General features: G+C 41.8%; 1 protein-coding gene across 3 annotated transcripts in view; it reads left to right on the top strand.

Annotated features, from left to right (window-relative positions):
• Nucleotides 1-13496, top strand: part of TDRP (testis development related protein) — a 53366-nt gene that overhangs the window by 1302 nt on the left and 38568 nt on the right. The window lies entirely within an intron of this gene.

The following is a 13496-nucleotide window of genomic DNA, read 5'->3' as shown; positions in this document are numbered from 1 at the left end:
ATAGTAAGTGATCGAGTCCAATGTCAGATCGCTGTCAACAGTTCTAGTAAATAATGTTTCCCTCTGGTGCTTGCAGTTTCAGCATTTGATTGAAAATGTTGTGGGGGAGGGAGGGAGGAAAAGCAGGAAGAATGATTTCAATTTATTAACTGAAAAATTCTTGAGGGTTTACACGTCATGCTTAATTTAAAAAAAAATGCTTTTACCAAGTGGGAGATTAGGCTGTAATTACAGAGAAGACTGTAAATGAAAATAAGCTATAATTGGCTGGTCATTGAAATCAAAAAGGCTCTGACAATAGCAGTAAAATATTAAACGTAGTGTAAAATAATAATTGAAGGAGGATTGCCTAGTTTTAAACTCTTAATAAGTGAGGGAGGGAATGAAATAATGTATATGCTAAAATTTTAAACTATGGCCAAGACTAGTTTTGACAAATCTATTTTATTTCTAGTGTGCTATGTAGAGTGGGACAATGATCAACATCTATACTGTGTTTCTAAAACATACTTTCAGGCAGGTGTTAAGGGGAATGCTGAAGTACAGTTGTAAAACCAGTTAGTGGTAGAGCTGAAAGCAGTGGGAGTTTTGATACTCACTTTAGGAGAACACTGAGTTTCCTCTTATTTGTGTTCATCAGGGAGATGAGATGTGAGGGGATTAAATGGTGCTGTGTACCTCCTGTGCATTACATAGCATTGCCGTGCCTCTTCCAACCCCCTGTTAAGGGGAGGGGAGTATATTGGTCCTCGAACAGGGCCTTAGGTGAAATAGCAGCTGTGGAGATCATTCTGTTCCTGTTGTATGGGCTGTGCATGAGAGAAATTTAGCCCTCTTCACCTCGTGATCCTGCGTACCTACTCATAGCACAGCATGAGCATTTAGCCTTGAACAAAAACTTCACCGAAAACTAGGATTGAGGACCTCTCTAATTTTGTCTTGCGCCTGACACCTAGACAGTGTTTTTGAGTTTTTGTTAGTAAATTAGAAAGTTCGGCGTTATATTTTGGCATCCACTGAATGTCACAACAACTGTGTTGATCTCTTGCCTTTAATGTGATCATTATGTTACTTTTTCTGGAATGCGGTTCTGAAGTTTTCCTAGTAAGTTTGGTAAGAAGAGAGGAACAGTATTTTCAGATTATTTAAAAAGACCATTTCATGCTTCCTTTGAATTTGTGGTATGTTATCTGTATCATCAAAATCAGGTATTAGTATTTTTAAGAGTTAATTTTGATTTTGTAGGTTTCCAATGTGTAATTTGAATAATGCGTTATATTATAAACTGTTACGGTTCCTTAATTTTAAAGTAACTTTGTGACAGTCATGCCATTGCAAGTATTGCCAATTTCAATTTTATTTATTCAGTTTACTTTCAGTGAAATACTACAGTTTTGTTTTAAAAACCTGTTTTATCAATGCCAAAATGTGATGTGTGTTTAATAGGGAAGAAGAGAAAGAGCTCTCACTTTTAGAGCGTGGTGGCTATAGCTTTATATTTCTTTTATTTTTGTTTCTTTAATTTAAGAAAAAGTTTGATATCCCCGCTGCCCCCACTGTCCCCCAATCTTCTGTTACCTTACTCATTTTTAACTGTTCATCACCATCTCAGGTGGAATTTGAATTGGGCAGAGCAAAGGCTGAATTTGGGTCTCCTACTATGTTCTGGGCCAGTAGTTTAACCCTAAGCCTAGAGGCAGACACACAGTGACAATCCCATGTTTCCACGTTGAAAGGCTCGGGTTTAGCTACAAAGCAAACATTCTGACACAATTCCTTTGTCATGAATTATGTCAAAATATGTTGGTTTTGTTCCAGTTCAAAACAGAAAAAGGAAAAAAATATCCAACCCCAAAACTGCCATGAGATTTGAATTATCTTTTAGCTACTTGTAGGCTATTCAGAAGTGTCTACATAACACAGAGGTAGGTTGGGTTGTCAGTACTATTACTATTTCTACTGCTGCTACCACTACTTAAGCTGTTTCCTGTGATAGAAAAGACTAAACAAAGTTCTGAAAGAATTGGACAATACATTTAAGTTGGTATGTTTTTATTGGACACTTCTACATTTTACATTACAGAAATGTATTTTAATATGTACATAAACTCTTTTCCCAACAAAACCTAAATTCCACCCAGAGTGGCGTTTAATAAAACTATAGAGCACAAGACCATATTGAAATTTAATGTGCTCTTCTTATCTTGCCATACCTACTGCATTTTCAAAGAACTTTGCAACCATGCATAGTAAATATAAGCTTAATTTTCAAGGCACTCATTGTGTTTCAAGTTGTAGTCAATTGTTTGAACTTGAAAAGATGTTTGTTTTGGACTCTTATAAGATGCAATGTTTTGGCATTCTTAGTAAGTCAGTTCTCATTGACTAAAGTTCTTATGTATAGTTCAGTCTTTTTTTTAAAGTAATGTCAGTGATGTATTAATAAGTTATAGAAGTCATACATTGTGAGATGGTAATGAACATTTAAAAATATTAATAAGATAGCTGATAGGTAAGATTACATCATCTTTCTCGTAATTTCCAAAGAAAAAATACTGGAATTTTGTTTTCCCTCTCCTGTTTCCTTATGGTCTTACTTTCAATTATATTCAAAAACAGAAAAAAACTCAGGGGCATATTTTATCTTAAAAAGTGTTTAGATCTGTTTATTGAACATTTGAAAGGTAGGCTGTTTTGAATTATAATTATCTTGTTAATTAACATATTTAACAGTCATTGGTACAATTTTGATGGAAGCTTCCATGTTACATGAATAAAATTCATACAGGGCCTGAGGGGATGGATAAAAAAATCAGTAAAATCTTCAGACATGTATTAGCCAGAATGCACTGATATTTTTGGGAATTCCCTTGATTAAAGATAGCTTACAAATGCAGGGGACTGGGCTCAATGGTCCAGGAACTGCTTTTAGTTCTATGTTCCCATGTCAAACAGCCAATTGTTGTTTAAATGCAGCTAATAAATGTTAATCCAGCTAACTTTTCAAGTGTTCAAAAGTGCAGAAGAGATGTTTAGTTTATGGTGTTCCCTTGTCTCCTTCAGTTGTATTTTGGTTACCTCTGTTATAGTTTCCATCCAGCCTACTTCCTAAAAACTTTTATTTGGTTCTTCAATGATCTTTTCCTGGCCAGAGTTCAAGGCTTCCATTCCATCTTTGTTTTTTAACTCCCCTCTTGACAGGAAATATCTGTCAGAGTTTCATTCTTGAAACCTTGTCCTTATATGGTTTTTGTGATGCTTTGTTTCTTGGTTTTCCTTTTTCTCTAATCTCTCCATCCTACCTTAACTGGATTCTACTCCTTCTTTCCTCTATTCTCCACTGAAGAGACATACATTTATGCTTTGGCCTTTTTTTTTTTCCCCCTTCAAGTGACTTCATTTGCACACTGTATATAGTACCATCTTACACTCATGACTCATGGGTCTGGACTAGAGACCCAGGTCAGTCTACCTCTATTTACTTTTTTTTTTCCTCCAGAGAAAAAAAAAATCTATCCCCATTTCCTGCTCCCCCCTCCATCTTCCAAAAGCTCCACTTCCTGTTGTTTGCATCACTGTAGGCAATACTACCTTCCTCTTTATCTGTCAGGCATATAAACTTTGGATTTGCCATGACATTTGTGAGGTCTGTCCTTTTCTTTCTGTTCAGACAGGAGAAATTCTTGTGCAGTGCTTTACCTCCCCTAATCACTATAACTTTAGCTTCTTAGGTTTCACTAACACTGAAAGGATAGTGTTCCAGTCCATGCAAGTCACAACTGCTGAGACTAACTGTTTTGCTTGTAGGCCTGAGAGTATCACTCATTTTCATCTCTTTACCTGGATGTTTCTGAATGAGTAGTTAAAATCAGGTTTCTTGTCTTCATTTTCAAGGTTATTCATAACACTCTTCCTTACGGTTATTCATAACACTTAACTTCTCTCATTATCAGAGAATCACAGAAAATTAGGGTTGAAAGGGATCTCAGGAGGTCATCCAGTTCAACTCCCTGCTCAGAGCAGGACCATCCCCAACTATATCATCTGAGCCAAGGCTTTGTCTAGCCAGATCTTAAAAACCATAAAGGATGGAGGCTATGCAACCTCTCTGGGTAGCCTCTTCTAGTGTTTTACTACCATAATAGGCTAGGGACAGACATTCAAAATGCCTGAGCCCAAATTGATTCAGTGTTTTTAGGTTCGTTTAACCTGGCTAGGCTGAATCAGTTTGTAACTGTACAGACATCACAGAAATGCAGGCACATTTCAGCCACACTGCAGTGGCTCAGGCAAGAAGCCAGGGAGCCCTAGAGCAGCCCTCGCTTCCCTTCCAGAGTGCTGAGCTGAAGGGGGGGTGTCCAGGCCCCGGCAGGACAGCCAGGCAGATGTTTGCAGTCTCTGCTGGAGCTCCTACCAGGGAGCAGAGCCAGCCCTGCTGTGGAGCAGAGAGCCCCGCCCAGCCTAGAGAGCATGCCTGGATGCTGGGGGACTCGGGTTTAATTTAAACCAGCAAGGGGTCTGGGACAGACATTGCATAAACCGGTTTGACCCAAATCAGTTAAATCTGATCAGAGATGTAAGGTGGAAAATTTTCCAGTGCTTTATTTTTCTGTGGGAAATTTTCCATTTCTAAAAATTCATTGTTATATAAAATTCATTAGTAACAATGAATGGATGCCAATGCAGTATTAGGCAAGCTTGGCAGTTTCAGAGTTGTAATTAATGTTTTTCAAGTGATTATCCCTATGGAGTGTGTGAGAGAGTACATATATGTTTTATTGATTTGTAAACAGGAGAGTAAATACACTCACATAATAATCCAAACCAAAAATCAAGTTATGAATTCACCTAATTGGCTGTGTAGGTCAAATCAAAACCAAAGCCTAGCATATGTACAGTTCTCTGGGTGTGCTGAAATTAGTGTGTCAACAGTTTTCTGTGCCTTTGGTTTTTTATCTTAAATTTCAACAAACAATGTAAGAAAAATACATGCTATTGAGTACTGTCTTTACATTTTTACAAGTATTCCAATAAAAATAATTTCTTTCCACATAAAGCTTTGAATTTGTTTGACTATAACATTTAAACCACATTAAGTGAGCTATATTTAATTTTTTCCTAATTAAATATTTCAGTGCAAATACTTGTGACTATTGGGACAAAATTAACATGGGGTACTTTTTTAGTTTTGTTTACTAAATATATGTCAAATAAACATGCTAAATCAGATCACACTTTATTTAGGGTATTGGAAAATTTTCTGGAAAACCCACATCTCTGAGTGTACATTCAACCAGGTTCATCTCAATCTGGTTTCAGCTTGGTTTATGTGCCCTGAACATCTGTTCTGTTACAGGTTTAAATCAGTTTTTGAACACTTAAACTGGTATGTGTATTGTCTGTCCCTAGCCCTAGTGAGAGAGTTTTTCCTAATATCTAACCTAAACTTCTCTTGTTGCAACTTGAGACCATTGTTCCCTGTTCTTTCATCTGCCACCACTGAGAACAGTCTAGCTCCATGCTCTTTGGAACCCCGCTTCAGGGCATTAAAGGCTGCTCTTAAATCAGGTGTGGCTGGTGAACTCAGACTGATGGAGCAGTGGAGCGTCCCATGGGAGTGGCAGGGGGGTTTGCAGTTGGCCAGGGGGCGGGGGTTTGCATCCTTCCTGCTACCAGAGTGCCCAGCTGGCTGCAAACCCTACCCCGCTGCCAGCCGGCTGCAAAACCCCTCCCCCCCGCTCCCGTGGATCGCTCTACCACCTCACCAGTCTGAGTTCACTAGCCGTGCTTGTCTTAAATCCAGCCTCAGTCTTCTCTTCTCCACACTAAATAAGCCCAGTTCCCTCAGCCTCTTCTCAGAAGTCATGTGCCTGAACTCCGTCACCATTTTCATTGTCATCTGCTGGACTCTCTCCAATTTGTCCACATCCTTTATGTAGTGGGGGGCCCAAAACTGGATGCTATTTCAGATATGCTTTCACCAGTGCCGAATACAGTGGAATAATCACTTTGCTCAGTTTGCTGGCAACTCTCCTACTAATGCAGCCCAGTATGCCTTCTTCACAACAGGGGCATGCTTTTGGCTCATACTAGGCTTATTGTTGACTGTAACTCCTTGGGTCTTTTTCTGTGGAGCTGCTGCTTAGCCAGTTGGTCCCCAGCCTGTTCAGGTATATGGGATTGTTCTATCCTAAGTGCAGGATTTTGCTCTTGTTTTTACTGAACCTCGTGAGGTTCCTTCCACTTCAGTCCTCCAGCTTCTCTAGGTCTATCTTGCTGCTAGCCCTACATTCCAGCATATCTACTACTCTCCCTAGGTTGGTGTCATTTGCAGACTTGCTCAGAGTGCACTCCATCTCATTTCTTCATCAACGATCTGGAAAATTGAACAAAACCAGGCCCAGGACCAACCCCTGGGGCACTCCAGTTGATAACCAGCTGCCAACTAAACATCAAACCACTGATTACTACCCTTTGAGCGCAACCATCCATCCAGTTTTCTAACCACCTTACAGTCCATACTTATATGGGAATTATCAAGTGTATAATGCAAGATAGAGAATGGATATGGGGGTTTTAGTGGATCACAAACTTAAGAGTTAATGTTATTCTATTGCAAGAAAAGCAAACATAATATTGGGATCTTTTAAGAGAGGTGTCATATGTAAGACATGTGGTAACTTTATACCACTCTCTACTTAGGAGCAGTAAGATCTCAACTGAACTACTCTGCCTAGTTCTAGATGCCACACTCCCAGAGGAATATGGACCAGTTAGAGAGACTCCAGAGGAGAGCAACAAAAATGATCAAGAGGTATAATAGAAATGGCCTATGAGGAAAGACCAAAAGCACTGAGTTTCGTTGGTCTAGAGAAGAGGAGAGTGAGAGAAGACATCGTAACAGCTCCAAAAATATAAAGCACTTCATTGTTTTCCATGGGGACAGAACAAAAACAACCTGCAGCCAAATGCAAATCATAACGCTAATTTGACTCTGCTAGTAACGCCACCTTTCTTTGTCAACTTTCTCTGGGTTTTCCAATGGTGGTCTTTATGTATGGTATGTTTTCCTTTAACTGATCCATAAGGCCATAATCTTTTTCTCTTTCAAATCTTTCCTTAGGGTCCACCTTCCCCAAGCTGCCCATTTGATGTTCATATGTGATTTGTACAATATCTAGTAAGTGTGGTCCTAGTGCTATTTGGGGCCTCTGGATGGTACTGTAATGGCTATAAAATAATAACTTCCCGGAAGGAAATTAAAATATTTTGTTTTTCAGTCAGGCTAAAATTTTTATCAGCTGAGGAGTCAGTAGAAAGCAAAGTTTTGTTTGAAATAAAAATAAGTCAGAAAAGAGTAGCCAACCTTTTCCTGTAATCAATTCATATACTTATGCAGACTAGTTAAACAAATCTAGCAAATGAATTCAGGGGCAAGTAAGAAAAGTTAATTCCTGTGAACTTTATACAGGAGATTTTACAGCAGTTTCTGTGGGACCTTTACATGAATAAAGAATATCAGAATAAACCCAGTATAGAAATACAGTATAGATGGACCTGTGTTAATGCCAAAACTGGTCATAAAAGCAATATGCTAAAAAAAGCAGATTTGTTAGTAAAGTTAATGCTAAAGCCACCTGGACATGAGAGAGCAGGTTGATATTGTATATCTAGACTTCCAAAAGCCCTTTGATCTAGTATCCCACGATGTCCTCATGAGAAAATTGGAGGGTTGTGGGCTTAAATCTGAGACGGTCAGGCTGGTGAGAAACTGGCTGCAGGATAGGACCCAGAGAGTTGTCGTGAATGGATTCATGTCATCCTGTCGAGAAGTGAGCAGTGGTATCCTACAGGGGTCAGTGCTTGGTCCAGTACTTTTCAGCATCTTTATTGATGATTTGGATGTGGGGTTGAAGAGCTCACTGGTCAAGTTCATGGACAACACCAAGTTATGGGGAAGTGTGTTCTCACATGAAGATAGGCTACAGATACAGGTGGACTTAGACAGGCTAGGCTAGCAAGTTGGATGAATCAGAACCTGATGAAGTTCAACATCAAGAAATGTAAAGTGTTCCACCTCAGAACGAGCAACCCCCAACACACCTACAGGCTTGACAGCACCAAATTCATTAACACCACAACTGAAAGGGACCTGGGGGTAATAATAGACCACAGTATGAATATGAGCCAACAGTGTGATGTTGTAGCCAGTGCATCTCCAGCAAAACCAAGGAGATGATTCTTCTGCTCTACTCAGCACTGGTGAGACCACAGCTGGGGTACTGTGTCCAGTTCTGGGCACCACACATTAACAAGAACATGGACAAGCTTGAGAGAGTCCAAAGAAGAGCCATCCGTATGATCAGTCTTACACAGCAAGCCATACAATGAAAGGCTGAGGGATCTGGGATTCTTCCGCCTGAAGAAAAGGCTGAGAGGGGACCTGGTTGCAGCTTACTGCTATGCTAGGGGAGTACATCAAGGGCTCGGTGAGCAACTGTTCACCAGGGCACCTGAACGAAAACTAGAAGTAATGGTTACAAACTCCTGGAAGACTGATTCAGGCTCAACATTAGGAAAATCATCTTGACAGTCAGGGTGTCCAGGTGGTGGAATAAGCTCCCTTCAGAGGTGGTGCAAACATAGACTCATAGATGTTTGGGTTGGAAGGGAACCTCAGCAGATCACTGAGTCTGACCTCCTGCCTTGGGCAGGAAAGAGTGCTGGGGTTAGACAACCCCAGCCAGGTGCATGTCTAGCCTCCTCTTAAAGAACCCCAAGGTAGGGGAGAGTACCAGCTCCCTTGGAAGCCCATTCCAGATTCTGGCAACCCTCACCGTAAAGAAGTTTTTCCTGATGTCTAACCTAAATCTGCTCTCTGTCAGTTTGTGGCTGTTGTTCCTAATCACCTACCCTGGAAATCTTCAAGAGGAGACTAGATAGTTACCTTGCTGGGGTTGCCTGACCCCCAGTTATCTTTCCTGCTTAGTGTGGGGGGCTGGACCTGATGATCTTCCAAGGTTCCTTGCAGCCTTACAGTTTGTGAATCTATGAATCTATATTCAGCCTATTAGATACTTCTTTTCAGAAACTAGGCTGTTGGTCTGTAGTGAAGAAAGGTGCCAGAAACCTTTTTTCAGACACACAGTTTAACTGAATATGCTCTGTGTGTGTGTGTGTGTGTGTGATCCTAACTTTCATGTTACTGTAACTGCATTATTGACATGGAGAACTTTATTTTGTGAATCAGGAAGGCAGGTAACATATGAATTGTGTAGGTGAGTTGCCTCTATTTTAGGTAAACTGTTTGAAAAAAAAATGATGGGACAGTTTTTGTAGATTTCATAGACATTAGGGCTGGAAGGGACCTTGCGAGATCATCAGGTCCAGCCCCCTGCCCAAGGTGCAGGAAGTCAACTGGTGTCAGATTACCTCAACAACATAAGCATCCAAGCGTTTCTTGAATGTATCCAGTGTAGGTGCTTGCACCACTTCTGTGTGGAGTCTATTACTTGGATGGTAAAGAAGTTTTTCCTTATGTCCAGTCTAAAACGATCTTCCAGCAGTTTGTGACTGTTAGACCTTATCTTCCTTTGGGGTGCCATGATGAACAGACATTATCCCAGTTCCTGATGCATATCCCTTATATACTTATAGGCTGCCACCAAGTCACCTCTGAGTCTTTGCTTCTCCAGTTTTCTGTCAGAAAATTCCATGGGAATTTCCATGAAATGTCAGAATTTTCCATGGGACAAAAATTCTTTTCCTCACTGGTTCTATTTTTAGTTCTCTAAATGTTAATAGTGTTGCTTTTATTTTTTTTTTTTGATCAAAGTCTAAATGAGATGTATATGAGTTTTCTTCCACTGAAAAAGATTGAAGTGGATTAGTGCAGAAATGCATGATAATGGGAAGAAGTAATAAATTTAAGAAGAAACTCTTTGCAAAGCCTAATTAACACAGAAACCAGAACTTATAAAGTTTTTCCATGAAAGTTACATTTTTGCAGTATTTCACATATAGTATTAAACCTTTGAAATTAGTGGACACATAAGATAACTGAAACAGTTTACGTGGATTGAGAGTGTGTAGAGTCATTTATTTCTTTTAACAAATCATCAACTTTGATTTTAGATTTTTTTTTAATACACCTATTTAAATTAAACTCTAAATTAGGCTGTGTTATCATAAGGCCTAAATTGAAAGGTAATCTATTAAAGCCATTCAAATTTTTAAAAAGGAGCTTAGTGTAAGCTGTTGAAAGTTTAAAGGAAGCCAGACTACTGAATTGGGAAGAGATGTGTTACTTCCTAAGCAGAGTTTATTGAGGTGATAACCTGCTTTTTGCAGCTGTAGATTCTTTTGCAAGTTCAGAAAAAAAATGTTTTCTTTATAGTTTAGTCTAGGCCAGTTTACCAGCTTTTTAAAAAATTATGGAGTTGAAAATTGTAGGAAAAGTTGTTTCCTTCTTCCAGTTTACAAATAAAAATAGGTTTGAGGTTGAGATCTAGTTCTAAACTTGGGAAGGATATGGTGACCAGAAACAATTTCTTCAACTCATTGTCTGATACTTCCTTGGTTGAATATGTTGTTTCATTTTAACTGCAAAATGTGTTTTGATAAAATTTTTCTTAAATATCTGTTTCTGTTAGCATAGTTTTATTATCTGATAATAGAAAAATATATTGCTGGTGAGCTTCATTTTAACTGAATTGCATTTTCTATCCAAAAAGTTGAAATCAGTCACCATTTAAAAGAAAGAAAGAAAGAAAAAGTTGAGCAAATAAGAAAGATACACTTTATTATATAATATGTAGAAATTAAGAATCTGAATAAATGCACATGGCTGTAAAGCTGTATAATTGCTAAATGTGCATAATGGCTGCACCCCCCCCAAAAAACATGCTTTACTAAAAGCAGCAGCACGTTAGTTGGATACGTCTCTGCAGCATCTGTATAGATTGGGTGCTTCAGCAGAGCCTTTTGGTGATTTATCTAAAGCTGATTAAATCAGCTATTAGATAAAAGCACCAAAAAGCCCCATTAAAAGCACCTGATCTATATAGATGTTGGGCGAGCTGGGTCTAATGCACTGCCTCTTCTGTGCTTCCCCCAGGATCATTGCTGCACCGCTTTCCCTTAGGAATGCCCAGGGGCTACTTACTGCATGAGGGGCCAGCAGTGATCCCTAAGACCTGGTACTGTCTGCTCCAGCTGCTATGGTGCCTCCTTGGGCCTAGCCAGCCCTACCTAGGGGCTAGGCCAGGCTCTGCATGGCCCCAGCACCATGAGAGGGATGGGGAAGGACATAGTACGTCTGGCAGAGGCCACCCTTCTGGGATCAGATCCCCACCATTACCTGGGGGGGAGTTGGGGAGGGCTTGGCCTGGCAGTGTGGAAGAGGCTTCTAAGTCTGGGCCACAGTGGCACAAGTGCAGTGGGAGGCACAGGGAGCCTGTCATCCTGCCTGGGCCTTGCCACTGGGGGCAGGGAGTGGGGCAGCTGGACCTACCATGAGGCTAGGAGTCCTGCTGCTTTGTGGTAGGAAGCCCCATCTGACCCCTCTGGTGGGACCTGGCACCTTCCTCCTTTTGGGGGAAGCATCCAGGCACAGGAGAGGTCTGCAGCCCCAGCCCCGCTTCTTGTGGGGTAAGGGGAAGCCATGGTTCTGCAGCTGGGTAGCACCCCTAGTGTCTTGGCCATACCTGTTGCCCCTCATCTGGGGCCTATGCAACACTAGGAACATGGTGAAGATACAAGTAGCCAGGGCCATGTCTGTTTCTGCCAGAGGTCACTAAATGGTAAGTCATAAATTGTATACATGCGTGTCATTTAACCATTTACATCTTTAAGTAAGATCAAGTTTAGTTGTAAATCAACATATTTTAATTACTACTCACCAATAAGAATAAACTTTTTGTAGGAAAATAAAAATTTGAAGTTCAAAATACAGTTAAAATCGGGTGTACAAATCACTTTGATTTTTAAATCATTCTACCTGGACATTTCAGTTTTCTAAATGATTTTGTTAAGGAGTGAACCCCAAAAATTCAGCAATCAGGGAGTTATATTGTTGCCCACCATGGATACTTTCAGGGGGCCTATGCCTAAAGTACAAAAATATGGCTAAAAGAGGAAGGTTCCAAAGCCTGTTTCTGAGTGACTACTAAGTGACCATTCTAAGATATTACAGCCTGCTGCAGGTTTGTGCACCGGTCCTCCTCCCACTTCTCATTCTCCTCTCTATTGAGTCTCCTCTACAGATGTAAAAGATGAAACCAGTAATTATATTTATACCATTTAATTGTTAACATTTGCTGTTTACCTCTTGGCTCAGTGCTGCCCGGGAGGCAGCATGGTTCCAGGCTGCAGCATCATGTGGCTGCTGCAGCATGTTGGTAACTAGTGGCTACCTGGGGGAGTGGAGCGGGTAAAGTTTTGCGGCGGACCTAGCAAAGCTTAAATAAGAGTGAGTGCAGCAGCGGGGCTGCCATTGCGTGCTACAGGGGTGGTCTGCAAGGAGCCAGGTTTCCTCTCTGCTACTATCCACAGATCTCCTGCCTGCCCGGACAGCCACAACCAGGTGGTGCTTGTAGCCCATGGGTGCCCGGAGCCCTGGGCAGCCCCTTCCTCCTGCCTGTCCCCTGGGCTCTGGCAGCTGCTGCATGGCAAGGATCCATGGTGGCTCTCCCAGCCCAGGACCATGTGGTGGATGGACATACCATGCAGGATTGCACTGGAGGCATCCACCTGTGGGCTAAGCACTCTCTAGGAGCCACAGCTCTGGATCAAACCTTCAGCCGAGCAGGCGGACTGTAGCTCCAGTGCAGCTGCTGGCTGCATCCAGACAGGAAAGGGACTGTGTGCTAGTCCCTTCCCTGCCTGACTGCAGCCAGTAGCTGGGCCAATACCACATTCTTGCTCAGCTGAGGGCTTGCCCCCATGCTGCGGCTCCTAACAGAGGGTGCTCAGCCCACGGGTGGATGCCTCAGGTGTGATTCTGTATGGCATAGTTGGTCTACCACATGCCTCCAGGCTGGAAGAACTGTTGTGGATTGTTGCCAAGCGGCAGCTGTTGGAGCCTTGGGGAGAGAAGCGCCACCTGGGGCTCTGGGCATCTGCAGGCACCACTTGGGTGCAGCATGGCTCTCCCAGTAGATGAGGCTCTCTGGGTGCTATGGGGAGGGCACCTGGCTCCATTCAGCCCACCCTTGTTGCACCTGATGGCAGCCCCTGCTGCTGCACTTGCTCCTATTTAAACCCTGATGGTTCTGCCATGCAACTTTTTCTGGTTGCGCTCCCGCAAGTAGCCGCTAATTACCTCCTTGTTGCAGCAGCCTTGCGATGCTGCAGCCTAGATCTGTACCACCTCCCAGGCAGCCCCTGCCAGAGCCGCTCCCCCAACAGCGGCACCACCGAGCCAGGGACCCTGTTGACCTGCATGGCTGCTGCTGCTGCTTGCCCATTCCTGAACGCTCACCCTGCAGAGTCTGCTG

Source organism: Crocodylus siamensis, chromosome 1 (genome assembly GCF_052110815.1).
Source record: "Crocodylus siamensis isolate JL-2025a chromosome 1, ASM5211081v1, whole genome shotgun sequence".
Classification (NCBI taxonomy): domain Eukaryota; kingdom Metazoa; phylum Chordata; order Crocodylia; family Crocodylidae; genus Crocodylus; species Crocodylus siamensis.
The sequence above is the reverse complement of the archived record's forward strand: the minus strand, read 5'-3'. Positions and strand labels throughout refer to the sequence as shown.